The 15,656-nt window shown below is 36.0% G+C and overlaps 1 protein-coding gene across 3 annotated transcripts in view; it reads left to right on the top strand.

Moving 5' to 3' along the window:
• The window catches only part of AKAP6 (A-kinase anchoring protein 6), a 624,256-nt gene that overhangs the window by 285,039 nt on the left and 323,561 nt on the right, over positions 1 to 15,656 (top strand). The window contains exon 1 of one of the 3 annotated variants that reach the window (XM_063697705.1): positions 2,525 to 2,881. The exons of the other annotated variants lie outside the window; for them this stretch is intronic. The gene's annotated coding sequence lies outside the window, so the exon portion shown is untranslated. Of the gene's footprint in view, positions 1 to 2,524; positions 2,882 to 15,656 lie in introns of those variants that run through there. 3 annotated transcript variants of the gene reach the window in all.

Raw genomic sequence — 15,656 nt, 5'->3', positions numbered from 1 at the left:
CTAGTCAGAAAATCTTGTCTTCATTTTGTCATCTTTCTTCTTTTGTGCTGGCAAGAGCTGACAGCTATTTAAATGAGAATTAAAAATAGATCCCTGTGAAGTACATGTTCCTTTTTTTTCCCTGCCAGGATATAACTGACCACAGAACTGGGATTATCTTTCTCTCTCTTAAAAAAAATTCTCCATGGGCTGTTCTATCTAATATAGACAAAATCTAGTGATGAAAAAAATAACTCCTAAGAGATATTCCAGTGGTCCAAATACTTTTGCCACTCCTATCGGAAAATATGCCTTTTTCTTATTCTTAAAGGATATTCAAATAATTTAAAGGTTAAAGTGCCACCAGTTTATGTCAAACTGGTGTTTATGAAACACATAAAAATGAAATGCCACCATTATAATCTGTGATTAATCTACACTGTGAATTTGCTTTGACTATGGGATGTGTCTTGCCTTTCTGTATTATTATCACAAATGGAAGAACCTCAGCCTGTGGAAAGTCGGAACTGGGGTGCTGGAGAAAAAGGGTAACTGTTTGTCAGAGAAGGAACTATGTTTAAAAGCCTTTTGGCCTGAGGAAGGTAGATTCTAATTTATCGTCAGAAGTGACTGGAGCAAACCTGGCTTAAGACTGAGGCTGAGAATGGGCTCTAAGGCACACTCTTTGTTTGTTTGTTTGTTTGTTTGTTTGTTTGTTTTTTGAGATAGGGTCTCTCTCTGTCACCCAGGCTGGAGTATACTGGTGCGATCACGGTGCACTGCGGCCTTGACTTCCAGGGCTTGGGCAGTCCTCCCACCTCAGCCTCCCAAGTAACTGGGAACAGGCTTGTACAACTACACCTGGCTAATTTTTTATTTTAATTCTTTTGTACAGATGGGGTTTCACTATATTGCTTAGGGTGGTTTTGTACTCCAGGGCTCAAGTGATCCTCCTGCTTCAGCCTCCCAAAGTGCTTGGATTACAGGTGTGAGCTACCGCACCCGGCCTAAGGCACACTAAAAAGATTTGATATGCGATTGGATCATTTGTTTGTTCTTTCATCAAATATTCATTGAGTTTTATAATGTATTTTATAATGAAGCCTACATGACATCCATTATGTCACCTCAGGGCTGCTGGTCACTCTGAACTAACAATATCTCAGGAGACTGGGAGTTGGTTGGGGGTAGCTTGCTGAACCCAGAAGCAAGCTATGTGTGCTCCATTGATTCTATAATATTCCAGAATTCATTCATTTAGCAAACATTCATTGACATTTGTTAAGGGCCCAGTGCTGTTCTAAACCAGCTCTGCAGAGATGACCCTGACATAGCGACTGCCAACTATGGTTTTCTTAGTTGGGGAGTGAGGGAGGTAAAGAGAACATTAAGATGTCAGGCAGATGCAAAGCCTGGGAGCACTGAGGAGGGGTCATTAAGCCAGGCAAGGAGAGTCATGAGGCTTCTAGAGGAGGTGGCCATTGAACTGACTGTCAGGAAGTTTGAGAGAGTGGTAGCCAAGGAAAGAGAAGGGACTTTCAGACTTTATCCACTTTGGTGTTCTCTCTTTTGGGAGACCATGGCTATCCATTCACGACAGATTTATTTACCCTTTTATTTCAACTTCTCTCATAATGAGATTTGAGTCATTCTTTCTACAAGTAGTTCTCAGCAAATCTCCAACCCAGGAAATTCTTCCCTATATCTAGCTATGCCCACCCCTTCCTGGAAATTCAGACTCTGTCCTGGAGTTCTGACTTTTGTGGAAACCATGAGTAGGGTGTTGATGATGAAGTTGGAAGATTTGTGAATTTATCCTGTGTTACTTCTGGGATTCAGAATGCTCAGTGCTGGCATGGAGGAACTCACATCGTAAGGAGGCACTATGCGTTTTCCTTCCACTGTTTATTTTTTTGCTAATTTCTTTTCTTTTCTGCAAAACAGTCATATTAGCCAGTCGGTGGAGTACTTTATTAGAGGTAGCATGCTTTAGTAGCTATGTGTCACATTGTAAAGGAGAACTAAGTTTCATAATTATGAAAAATGCTTAGAGTATTCTTGTATTTATAGTTTTCTCTATGAAGGGAATGAGTATTCTTTATAGGATTCTGGGCAGTTAGTTTACTTTTACTGGGACTTCCTGGGGAATGATGCACTATGTGACTGGATACTGCAGTCGGAATCTGAAATTGCTCCGTAAAACAGCTGTCCAAGTCACTTGCATGCCTCTCTTGAATTCTATGCTCCCTAACAATCCACATCTCTAACAAAACTGTCGTAGTTCTATGTTTATTAGTGATGGGTCTAAGCTCTCTGTGGGTTTTTAAAGATAGGTGTATAACTTCAGTGTTTCCCATCAGCTAAAGTAAACTACACCCCATGTTGTCGGGTGTTGAGGAAGCACTGCACACAGATTGTAAGCTTTACATGTGAGCTTTCTATTGTAACCAAGCAACTGACACATTAGACACCCCTTTGCCATCAGCTTACATTCTCTGAGAACTTAGGTCAGTGCCTAAAATAACCCTGTTAATTGTGGGGGCACATGTGGAATGAAATTCCACTTAGCAGTCTGGGAGCTGAGTGACTGAGGATTTGAAACCTTGCTATAGTTACACTTCATAACAAGCGTCTAGGCAGTTAGACCTTAAGTGTTCAGGTATGGAAAGAAAGTCATATGTTATGTTTTAGATTCTGTTTGTAAAGCTGGTTAACTAGAGACAGCTGATGAAAAACCAAATCGACTTGAGTTACAAGATCTGGGCTTTCTCTGCTCTGCTTTCAACCTGTTGGTTGGTGGTGGAGTAGCTGACAGAAGCGAATGGCTTGGCTGAGGGACATGAAGTGACAGCAGCCTGTTTAGGACCACACCACATTTTGGACCTCTTGCTGTGCAGTTCAGGTAGGCTGTTGTTTATCTGGCATTCCTTATAAGACTGACAGAAGTCATTAAACTGTTCAGTTTCAGAGTTGGGCATGAGAATCTCAAGCCTCTCTCCTGCACATAGCACGTTTATGTTAGTGGACACTGCTTCACTCCCTAGCTAGACAGTATGCCAAATGAACGTCTTTGTATTGTTGTTACCCAAGTTCACTTAAATTCTAGGACATAAGGGAGACTGAGGGCATTCACACAAAGTGCGACTTATCTGGCATGTGGTAAAATGCATCTTTAAAATTTACCTTCCTCTTTTCTGTTTTATTTTCCTTATTCTTGTTCCAAAAGGCAGGCTTTTGTGTTTGTGGGAAACAGTGGGAGAAAATGTTAAGCCTGTTAGTATATTCCAGAACATATGGTTTTCTTATTTTTTTAAACTGCTTAATAGGGTCTGGGTTTTATTTGAAGAGTAAGATGAAAATCAACACTACTCTTTTCCAAATAAACTCAGTTAAACTACTGTTTGTGCCCATATCAGTGTAAGTAACATAAATTGCTGCAATATTGTTGTTCTTCTTACCCCAGTGTTGACCTGTATTATAAAGTATCAAATTTAGTTTTGGCTTCAAGTATCTGGCACATAAAATAAGTATACAAATGCTGTATAATAAGTATGTGAATGCTGTAAATGATGCTTTGGGACTTCTACCTGATTAGGTTATTTAATCCAGCGTTTATTCAAACTTATACCTCATGTCACATGACAGACATATTCCTAAAACATGTAAATCAGGTTTTGTAATTAGAATGACTTAACACATACTTGGAAAGCTGATCACTTTTAAGGAATCTATGTATAAAATGAATAGAGAGTTACAACTAAATTTATGCTTTGATGGTTCTTTTTTGCATGTCAGGTTCTTAAATTGAGATTCACTGATGGTGCATAACTTTGGATAAGTTTCTCGGGAACAAAAACTGCATTTTTATGATCTTGAAGTATACACACAGAAGTACATGTATATGTACATGTATATATATATGTATATTATATGATCACATGAAGCCCTTGGGGATCCTTAGAAGGATGTCTAAGGGGATTTGGGAGTGGCCTATTGATATATTGGATGTTAAATTGTGCCTTCGGTGGAGAAAGATTTTCTGGAGAGAAGGGTCATGGTCTGAGACTTGAGATTAAAAAAAAAAGTTGAAAAGAATATTATCCTACTGTTTGTATATTAATGTCACTAATATACTTGAAAAGCTGCAGTATTATTACCCATCTAACATATTGTTAACATATTGCAGCCTCAGGAATTATTAGCTTGAACCATATGAAATTGCCAATATTTGACAATTTTTGACCTATAAAAATGGCAATTTTGTATGGCTCAACCTAGTTATTTAATGAGCATTAACTCATATTAATGAAAGGTTAGCCTTAAGTGCCCAACAGTAGTCGTATGAACCAAATATATTCTTATAATTGAAGTATGAGAGCTGTCTAGTTAAAAAGTAGATCATCCAGAGTTACTTCCTGTGAATAAATCCAGTATGCATGTGTTATGTCCTTCTTTCAATTCTTAACTTCTTTGTTTGGTCTCTTAAAAAGAACTTATGTTTCTGCCAAGTGCTGCCTACGGTGTTTTTGAGATCCGGAGACCGTGGGCATACATCCTCAATGGCTGGGAGTTGATATTTAGCAGGATTTGGGTTATCTTTGAGAAAGTTCATCCTCTGGATAGCTTACCAGTAATCGAATGTGTGTCACAGTGTTAGGGTCTCTCTATGCATAGTATCTTAGTGTTCTTTTTCCTTTTCTAGAGTGAAATCTGAAGTCATTGATTTGAAACCTTTCCTCATTTTTATATAGGTGTTTGCTGCTATAAATTATCTCCTAAGTCCTGCTTTTAGTGAGAATCTCATGTTGTATGTTTGTTTTCATTCATTTAAAATGCTTTCTCATTTACATTTTGACTTTTTTGACTCATGGATTATTTAGAAGTGCATTATTTCTTTTCTGAGTATTTGGGGATTTTCTAAAAGTCTTTCTATAATTCAGTTGTGGTCAGAGAACATACTTTTTATAAGTTGAATCTTTTAAAATTTATTGAGACTCGTTTTATGATCATAGTCTATCTTGGGAAATGTTCCATGGACACTTGAAAAGAATGTATTCTACTGTTTTAGTAGAAAAGAAAGTATTCTACTGTTTTGGTTGACTCTCCTAATTTACCTAAAATGGCACTAGGTCAAGTTGGTTGCTAGTGTTGTTCACATCTTCTCTCTATGCCCTTAGTGATTTTATATATGTATATATATATTTTTTTCCAATCAATTTTTGAAAGAGGGGCATTAAAATCTCTAATTAAAATTGTGAATTTGTCTGTTTCTCCTTGAAGTTCTTTCAGTTTTTGCTATATGTATTTTGAAGCTGTCTCATTAGGTGAATGAACATTTAGGATTGTTATGCTCCTTGATGAACTCATCCCTTTTTCATTATAAAATGATCCTTTTTATCCTTGGTAATAGTCTTTGCTCAGAAATTTACTTTTTCTCATGTCAATATAGCCATTTCAGCTTTCTTTGAAAGGCTTTTCTTTTTTAGGGAGTTTCAGTCTAAGGTATTTATGTAAAAACTGTGAAACTAATTTATTAAAATACTTATTCGATTAATTAAGGTATAAGTAGAATTCACTGATAGTTTTCAGTCATCCTTCTACAATTCCATTTCTACAATGTTATGGCTTTTATAGTCCTTCCTCCTCCATTGTCATGTGACTGTCATTTTATAGCCCACATAACGCAAGATTTTCATATACTTAACATTTAGCATGAAATGAGCACTGGCCAATTAGAATGAGTGCCAGATATAAAAGGTATGGCTTCACTGGTGCATGCTGGCTGAATATCAGTCCTGAATATATAACAATTAACGTCTCCTGAGTTAGGTGCAGGAGCCATTTTTTTCCAGTCATTCATATGAAACTCTAGCTTCTATAGATACCTTAAAAATTAAAATAATCTTTAACACTTAGAATTCTAAGCACTATTTAGTAATCAAATATATCAATATGTATATCAACATCTTAAGGCATGACTTCTTTATATTAAGGGAAAATTCCACAACAGAACTTATTTTAGATATTGGCCTTAAAACTTTTATTTTAGATATTGAATATTTTATGTAGCAAATATTTGTTCATTAATCCGCCAGTTTGTTTGCTTTTTTTAATTGAGGCTTTCCTCTAGGTCAGCCATTGGGAATTCGAGGATGAGCAACACTACTTGGTCTTGCCCTTAAGAAACTGCTGTAGTCAGGGAGCGAGAACTATTCCCAGTTCTGGTGCACTCAAGATATCATGTGGCAGAGGGGTACGTGGGCGGGAGGGTGTAAGAGGACATCCCTTGGCCTCGCAAGATCTCTCAATGTGTAAGAGCCAAAAACAATTTAACTTCATTTACATATGTCCAAAAAGGTAGCAATTAATTTGTAATCTATACTTTGTTCCATTCATTGAGAAACTTCACTTACCTTGTAATCAGCATACCTTCAATAATTTTTTTTTTTTTGGTCCATGTCTGGGGTTTTACTGGAACCCTTCCTTTGCTTTCCATACTCTATGTAGCATATACTACCTAGTGGAGTACTCACACATTGTTGGCACTCAGTAAATATTTGTTGAACAAATAAATGAATGAATATTTGCCCCTGGTACCATGGAGGATATAGGAAAAAATTGGAGCTGTTGTTCAACCCTGTCATGAACTGGGTATTACCTGAAGAAAGTGAAGCATCTTGGCTGTTAGCAATGTTCAATTTCTTTATCAGAGTAGTGGTTACACATGTGTTCACCTTATGATTATGTGTTATGATTTATCAACTTTTATCAAGCTATATTTCACAACACAAAAACTTAAAACACATGATAAAAAATAAGTGTAACAGCAAAAAAAAAAAAAAAAGAGAGAGAGAGAAAGAGTGGAAGAAGGAATTTTAATTTTTAAGCCTCCCAAAGTTCTGGGATAATACACATGAGCCACTGTGCCCAGCCTGGGCTGTCATTTTTTATACAATTAGGAAAGTTGTTCTGCTCCCTCCTTCAGTTTTGGATGATGTTTGATTTTAGTCTTATGTAGACAGATCTTTCTGTATTATAATTTACACTGTTTAGAAGATAAATATGGTAGATAATACAAAGCAGTGTTATTGTTGCTCAGAATAGAACTTGGATAACATTTTTGACACTGTAATAATAATATTAAATATCACTATTAATATATTACATGATGGTTGAGATATTTACATAATATTTTTAATCTTATCATTGGTATGTATTATAAAACTAAAAATGATACTGAATATTATTAATATATATTTTACATGTTTAATTTTTCAATCATTAATCACTTAAAAAGAGAGCGAGATTAGACACAGTATTAATTTGTTACATGGTTTTTAACTTAAAACTCTGACAATTTTAGTTGATGAATACTCATTCATACCAAAGACCTATTATTAGGAGTAGAACTTGTTAAATATGTACATATGTACCTGATTAAAAAAACTAAAGCTTTGCAGTAAGAATTTGTATTTGTATGTACCAAAACAATATATCTATATTTAGCCCTTATCTATAAAAATCTAATTGTAATTGATATGTCTAAGAAACACCCAAAACTCAGATTTTGATTCTTTTTTTCAGGATCTTTGTGCTTGATCCAGTTAGACTAGGTCTTTACTTTCAAGAAAAGAGAGACGAGAAGAGGGAAGGAAAACTCACTTAACATGTTTCATCAGCATGATCCATGAAGTTATCAGCAGGAAATATAAACAGATTATTTTAAGCAATGATCTTGCTAACTGAATACTTGAATGTGCTTTGTAGAGAAGTAGTTACCCACACATAACCCATGACCTGTTCATTTGGCAGATTGCCATGAAGTATTTACTTGGTAAGATTATTTATTGACATCTAGCTTAAAATGAATATTGCATTATGTCTGAATGTGATTCTTATTACAAGGACAGAGGGATAATATAATAGTGAACCAATGATCACTTCCTATACTTCTGTCACTCTGTGACGCTGAGCATACTTCCCCAGAGTCCCTGGTTGGAAGGAGGGCACACTTACTATATGGGATGCATAGGTGCCAATGGTTGAAGTTGTGTTCATGCAGCATATCTACCCAGAATTGGTATGGTGTTGCCAGTGTAGGTGCTAATACTACTTAGAATGGTGAAGATTTGAGTACAGAAGCTTCCCTGAGAAGTTCTGTACTTTAGTCTTAATTACCATATATGGGGAAAAGTCTGTATCAAAAGGGCTCTGTATTCTTGACTGATCTTTGTGTCTCCCAACCTTTTCTCTTTTTCTTTGCTAGTTATGCCAGATGTTTCTAGTGTCTACAGGTATGATGGTCATAGTCACCACCATATCATAAGATACCTTCCCCCATTCCCTTTATCCTGACTTGGTATAAACAAATTCCTTTTTCCTTTACCTTAACTGGGGCAGGTATGTATACAGGGAACCTTCAAATGGACTCTTAAAGAACAAAGGTAAAGCCCTGAAGTTTCCCATTGCAAGTGCATTCTAGCCTGCAGCACACCAAAGTATTTGGAAAGCTCTGCTCTATCAGTTATTCAGGGACTGAGGTTCCTTCCCTCCTAAGCAACCCTGTCCAATAAAAATACAGTAGAAGCCACAAATGAATCATACTTGCGATTTTTAAATTTTCTAAATCAAGAAAGTAAAAATAAACACAATAAATTTTAATATCTCTTATTTAACCCAATTTGTCCAAAATGTTGTTTTAACATGTAATTAATATAAAATTATTAATAAACAATTTCAAATTCTTTTTTGCACACAAAGTTTTTGAAATCCAGTGTGTATCTTATACTTAGAATACATCTCAATTTGGACTAGCAAAAACATTTCAAGTGCCACCACATTGGACAGTACAGATCTAGAGGTTCATTTTTCTAGGACCTCAGAATCCTCGATCTTCAGAATCCAGTCAGCAGACAAGGAAAAGAGAGTACATAAAATATCTCAAAGGAAGTTTTAAGGATTCAACCTGGCACCAAAGTATATCACTTCTACCCACGTTCCATTGGCCAGTATTTAGTCCATATGACCCGATCTAACTAACTGCCCAGGGCACCTGGAAAATGTCATTTAGCTGTGTGCCCAGGAGGAAAAAAAAATAGGTTTGGCGAGTACAGAGTAGAGTCTTTACCACAGCATAAGGTATTATTATTACCATATTTTACAGATCAGGAAATTGATGCCCAGGCAGATTAACTGACACTCTTGTTAATGAGAAAATGTAAGTAGATGCGAGGTCTTCACTCTCTGGAGTGATATTTCTTCCATCAGACTGCCCTTCTTTCTTTCCTTTATTTGTCCTTCAACCTCCCCTTTAACTCTGTGCATGTAGATGCAGCTCTTGCAGTAAACCTATGTCTTCAATATTTTATCACATTGGCTCTCCTAGGCTGTTCTCTGACTTAATGACAGTATCCTATTACTTCTGTTTTAGAAAATGACAAGCGCCCAGTATAATGAAGCAAATATGCCTTATTACTGGATCGTTTAACTAATAGTACTATTTTCAGCATTGCATTATCATTTTGAGTGGGCCTTTTCCTTCCTCATACTGAAGCTCCTCATTCAAAGCAAAAGATTGTTAAGGTCCTCATCAAGCCATTTCAATCAATGTATAAATTGTATTTTATGTTATAATGAACAGTCTGTTCAATTGAAGTTTTTAGCTTTTTAAAAGTGCTTAGAAGAATAGTAACAGAAGTGCTCTTAATGGTGAAATTATTGAACCGAAGTGCTTGGATAAGCTGCTTTATTTCTTAAATGAAAGGGGATATTTTAGATGGAGAAATGAGATAAATATTCCTCAAAGGAGACTGGTGGTAAAGAGTGACTGCTCTCCATGGATTACTGATTATAACACAAGTGTCCATCAAGAGCAGCTTTTATTGAAGACAGTTTAATTCGACCACTGCCCTTTAGCTTTAAATTACCCACGGCAAACTGGTTTAGAGTTTTTGTTGCTGTCTGTCTTATATTTGTGAATATGAAATACATTTACAGAGCCAAAAATTTAAAAATATGAAAAGATATACAGTGAAAACGCCACCTTTTATACTCCAATGCAGAGAGCTGGCCTTTCTAACAGTTTCTCCCTTTTGTAACCCAACTTGGTAGGTACTCATTCTTCTCTTCTTGCATATTCTTCTAGAGTTTGTATATGCATTTATAAGCAAATGTGAATATATATTCTTAGTTTTCCTCCTGTTTTATCCTATACATACTGTTCTGCACCTTGCTTTTTAAACTTTATACACCATGAAGATCTTTCTGTGTCAGAATATAAAGAGTCTTCTTATTATCCTCATTCTTATAGTTGTGTAGTGCTCTACTGAATAAATGTACCATACTGATGAACATTTAGTCTGTTTCCAATCTTTGGATATTACAAACTGTATTGCAATAAATAAGCTTGAGCATAAGTCATTTCACAAAAATTGTAAACATATTGCATACATAAATTCTCAGAAGTAGAATTGCTAGTCAATATATATAGTATATGCATTTGGAATTTAATAGAAATGGCCAAACTGCTTTCCACAGTGGTTGCACTAATTTACCGTCCAACCAGGAATACTTAATAGTGCCTATTTCATGTGCCTTTCCCCATAGATTGTGTTATGAAATTTTTTTTTGCTCTGTGTCTGAAAATGATATTTTAGTGTAGCTTAAAATTATATTTCTTTTACTGTGAGAAAAGTGAGCATCTTTTCATAAGTTTAACGATCATTTGTATTACTTTTTCTATGAACTGTGCTCATATCCTTTCCCTATTTTTCAGTTGTGTTGTTGGTCTTTTCTTTTTTGACTTATAGGAGCTCTGTATTTATTATGGGGATAAGCTGTGTGGTATAAGCTGCAATATTTTTTCTACCAGTTTTTCATTTGTCTTTTGACTTTACTTATGGCATCTTTTTTCATTACTATGCATTCCTTTTCTTTTTCTACTGTAGTCAAATTTATCTTTCTTTTAATGGCCCTGGATTTTGAATTCAGAAGTCTTTCTTCACTACAGGGTTATATGTAACTTACAGGGTTTTTTTTTCTAGTAATTTTTACATTTTGATCCCCTTTTGAATCTTTGATACATTTGGGATTTATCAAGATGTATAATGGATCCAACTTACTTTTTGTCAGATATTTATCTAGTTGTTACTCTTCACTGATTTGAGATGCCCCCTTTATCACATGCCCAAATACTCATGTATATATATTTGGGTTTATTTTTTGACTTATTCTTCCCAATTATCTGTCTGCATTCTTGTCTCAATCACATAGTTTTAATTACTGAGACTTTACAATATATTTTAATATTTGCTAGACTAGGTTGCCCTTATTGCCCTTTTTTCAGTTTTGTCTGACTATTCCTATTGTCCATTTTTTTGTTAGAATCCAACTCTTTCCCATCCTACCTTTCAACCCTTCCCCCCATAAAAAGGCAAGTTTGTTATTATTTATATTAACATATATTAATGCATTATATTGATATATTAATTATTTTATAAATATACACATACATTGATAAAATAGCTTAGTGAGGTTGCTATTTTGAGGATGTGGAGTTTTCCTATCCAATAATATATTTTATTATTCAATTTTTCATCTTAAAAAATTATTCTATAGTACTTTAAAGTTTTCTTCATTTAGGTCTTCCACATTTCTCTTAAGTTTATTCTAAGGTATTTTATCATTGTTGTTGCTATATTGTTAATGGAACTTTCAGTTATAGCTAAAAAGAGCTTGTTATTTGTATATTTTATTACTATTGATTTTCAGGTATAATTTTTTTGTTGTTTGTTTTGTTTGTTTTTTGATATAGGGTCTTGCCCTGTCGTCCAGGCTTGAGTGCAGTGGCATGATCTTGGGTCACGGCAACCTTGCCTCCCAGGCTCAAGCAATTCTCCTGTCCCAGCCACCAAGGTAGCTGGGACTACAGGTGTGTGCCACCACACCTGGCTAATTTTTGTATTTTTAGTAGAGACAGGTTTCGCCATATTGGCCAGGCTGGTCTCGAACTCCTGAGCTCAAGTAATCTGCCCACCTCGGCCTCCCAGGGTGCTAGGATTATAGGCATGAGCCACCATGCCTGGCCATTTGGAGATATTAATTTTTTATTCCATTATCTGATTGAATGTTTTTGCTTTTTGGAATTTTTAGTCAATTATTGAGTTTTCCCAAACATACAATCATATCATCTTTGAATAATGGTAGGCTTACCTTTTTCTTCCCAATAGTTACTCCTCTGGTCCCATTACCTTTCATTAAGTTATTTTGTCACAATAAACAACTCTCAGATCTTCATGGCTGACAACAATAAGATACAGTCGTGCTCATGTTACATACCCATTAGGGTAGGCCTCAGCTCTGCTCCATGTCTTTGTCATCTGGGACTACACTGAAGGAGTGGCTCCATCTGGGATATACTAGTCTTCTGAAATCAGACAGGAAAGTGTGATGACAGAACCAACTGATGGCTTTTAGAATTCCAGCTACCTTATTTTGGCTCACATTTCATTGTATAAAGCAAGTCATATGGCCAAGCCTGATATCAATGGTGCAAGGAAGTACAATCCTTTCATAGGGAGGAGCACTGAATATTAGAAATGAAGAGTACAATCTACTATAACCTCTAATTAATTTTTCCAGATAGGCACAGCAAACTTCGAATAACATAATCATAACTCTTAGAGCCCACTAGCTCCAAGTACTTAATTTGTATAGACCTATAATTGTTAGTGTTAATTATCAGTTGGTTCTTTCTGTATGACAAACCACTGCAGTTGACTCAAGGTGGCTGATGTTGGCCAGGCTTAGCAGGCAAGTTCCTTTTCACATATCTCGTATCTGCCTTGAATCAGTGAGTTGGCCAAGGTAGGGCTGCATGTATGGTGAGGCAAATGAGGGACTTCTCAGGCACAAAATTTAAGAGGATGACAAAAAAAACTTGGTAATCAAGATATATGATATTTTAATATAGTATTTTTGAAACCCAAAATTAATGCAACCAAATCCATGATGAACAAAATATCAAAATTTTAAACAAAGACAGAAATAAGAACAATGCTGTGCCAAGCCATATTGGAGCCTAAGCCAAAAGGGAAAATTAGTAATACTTATTCTGTCTTTATGAAAAATTATTGAAAAAGTATCACTTGAGTGTTATGTGTAAAGTATTATGTTACATGCAAAATGTATATTTTTATTTATGAGGTATATATAAATAGAGATGATTCTACTTAGTTAAGAAGTCATACGGTATTTATATCAAATAATTGTAGCTCTTTTCACAATTACAGTCTGATAATATGCACAGTAGTTTGAGAATTCATTTTTTGAAATCTCCTTTAGAGATTTTTGCATTTTTCTTTGAAAGTCTTACATAGTGGCGAATTTTCACGCTTTTTATGGTAGATTTTTTTTAAAAAACAGGCAAAAATTATTACGGGTGAAGTGTTGGGTAAGTAAGCAGGCTGGGTATTAATCTTGATCAAAAATAAGAAATGGGCTAAGCGTCGTGGCATGGACCTGTAGTTCAAGCTACTCGGGAGGCTGAGGCAGGAGAATCACTTGAACCCAGGAAGCAGAGGTTGCAGTGAGCCAAGATCATGCCACTGCACTCCAGCTTGGGTGACAGAGTGAGACTCCATCTCAAATAATAATAATAATGATAATAATTATAAAATGAGATATACGCATAAAAAAGTTAATAAACTGCAAATGCCATAAAGTTGTTATTTATTATTGATATAGCTAAACAAGTTTGGGTTTATGTGTTTCTGAATCAGGGGCTGGATAACTGATCCATTCACAGATTTATTGATTAATGAATGGACTGCCCTCACCTAATGGCCGATAAGTCTAGGTGTGTCTAGATACTCACATATGCATACATAATCAAGGCCAGATCTTACAACCAAGGAGGACTGAAATTCTGGAGTAAGGGACAGGGAACAGTTGATATAGATGTGGTAAGGACTGGTCACCCCATAGTAGAGCATTTGCTACTCTTTGTAGTCTTTTATTTTCAGTTTCTACATCACGACAGAACAAATAGAACTATGGCTTTTGGGTTGGGTGTAATGGCTCACACCTGTAATCCCAATACTTTGGGAAGTCGAGGCAGGAGGATTGCCTGAAGCCAGGATTTCAAGAACTATGACTTTTGTCATAGTTGGGATTACAGGCACCTGCTACCACACCCGGCTAATTTTTATATTTTTAGCAGAGACGGGGTTTCACCATGTTGGCCAGGCTGGTCTTGAACTCTTGACCTCAAGTGATCTGCCCACTTTGGCCTCCCAAAGTGTTGGGATTACAGGTGTGAGCCACCACACCCAGCCCCTCATTTTAATTCTTTTACCTCAAAACAATTGCACATCTCTTTTTCTCTGCATGCATGTATAATTATACACATTCATACACACATACACACACACACTTCTTAGGAAAACATTAAGAAAAAAAGTCTAAGTAAATGCTTAAAAATCATTTTTTTCCTGAGTTATACAAAGGAAGGAGACACTGGTGACTAGCATAAGATAAATTAAATGTATTAGAGGGTTTTTGTTTGTTGGCTGGCAAGATTGAGTAAAATTTTTGACCATCTTCTTTCCAGCTTAGACAGTTATACACATATTGTCTGTATCTATCCAACAATTGCTTGTTATTTGTCAGTGATATTAGTCAGGTGATTATAGCATAGCAAACCTCAATTGGGCATTTATAGAATTACTTATAGGAAAGTAATCAGACCTGTTCCAAAATTTGTAGTCTAATGTTTGCACAAGGCACAGTAGTAATCACTAGGATAAGTAAGGTACAATTCTTCCCCTCAAAGACTTTACCATCCAGTATCTCACAATGTAAGAAATAATCTTAAGGTGGAAGGCTTTACAATTAGTAAAACAGAAACACAGGCCTCAAATTAACTTCTACATTTAAAATAAGGGTGTTGGAAACATCAAAATGCAATGGCTGGGTAGTTGTGCTTATGAAGTGGTGTGTTTGAGCATCAGAATGTATTTGGCTGATTCAGCACATTGTGGTGGTTTTTTTTTTTCTTCCATTTCCATCCTTTTTTTCCTTCCTACACACGCAGCAAGCTATTTCACTCAGCTGTGAAATATTTACCATTGCAAGGCAACATATAATTAAGTGCTGGAATGAGTGATGCAGTCAAGTGCTATTGGAGATCAGCGGACAAAGAATTCAGTGTGGCCTGGGACAGGCATTGTAGAGGAGACAGGGCTTAAATTGGATCTTGAAAAATATTTGATTGAGCACAGAGGAGGGATAGGATGATGATGCAAGCGACAGCAATGCCATGAGCAAAAGGCAAGAACCAGAATGAGTCAGGCTTATTTCAAGGATAGTATGAAACCCATGTTCTCTGAAATGAGGATCTGGGTAGGAGGTGAAGCTGGCAAGGTAGACTGGGAAGCAGCTGATAATGGTAGAAAGGAACAAGCCATGGCCTGCAGGCCCAGAGGCCTGAGTTCTGTCACTAACTGGTCTGTGTCTTTGGCAATCATTGAATCTTCTACTTCAGTTATCTGAGATGTGAAATGATGCTTTCAGACTAAAAAAATCTCTAAGGTGGCTTCCTGTTTTAAAGCATTTTGTGATTCTTTTATGGTGATCCTTGATAAACTGGAATTAGGACTTTTGAATCTATCCTAACAGTC

The sequence above is a fragment of the Gorilla gorilla genome, chromosome 15, assembly GCF_029281585.2.
Source record: "Gorilla gorilla gorilla isolate KB3781 chromosome 15, NHGRI_mGorGor1-v2.1_pri, whole genome shotgun sequence".
Lineage (NCBI taxonomy): Eukaryota > Metazoa > Chordata > Mammalia > Primates > Hominidae > Gorilla > Gorilla gorilla.
The sequence above is the reverse complement of the archived record's forward strand: the minus strand, read 5'-3'. Positions and strand labels throughout refer to the sequence as shown.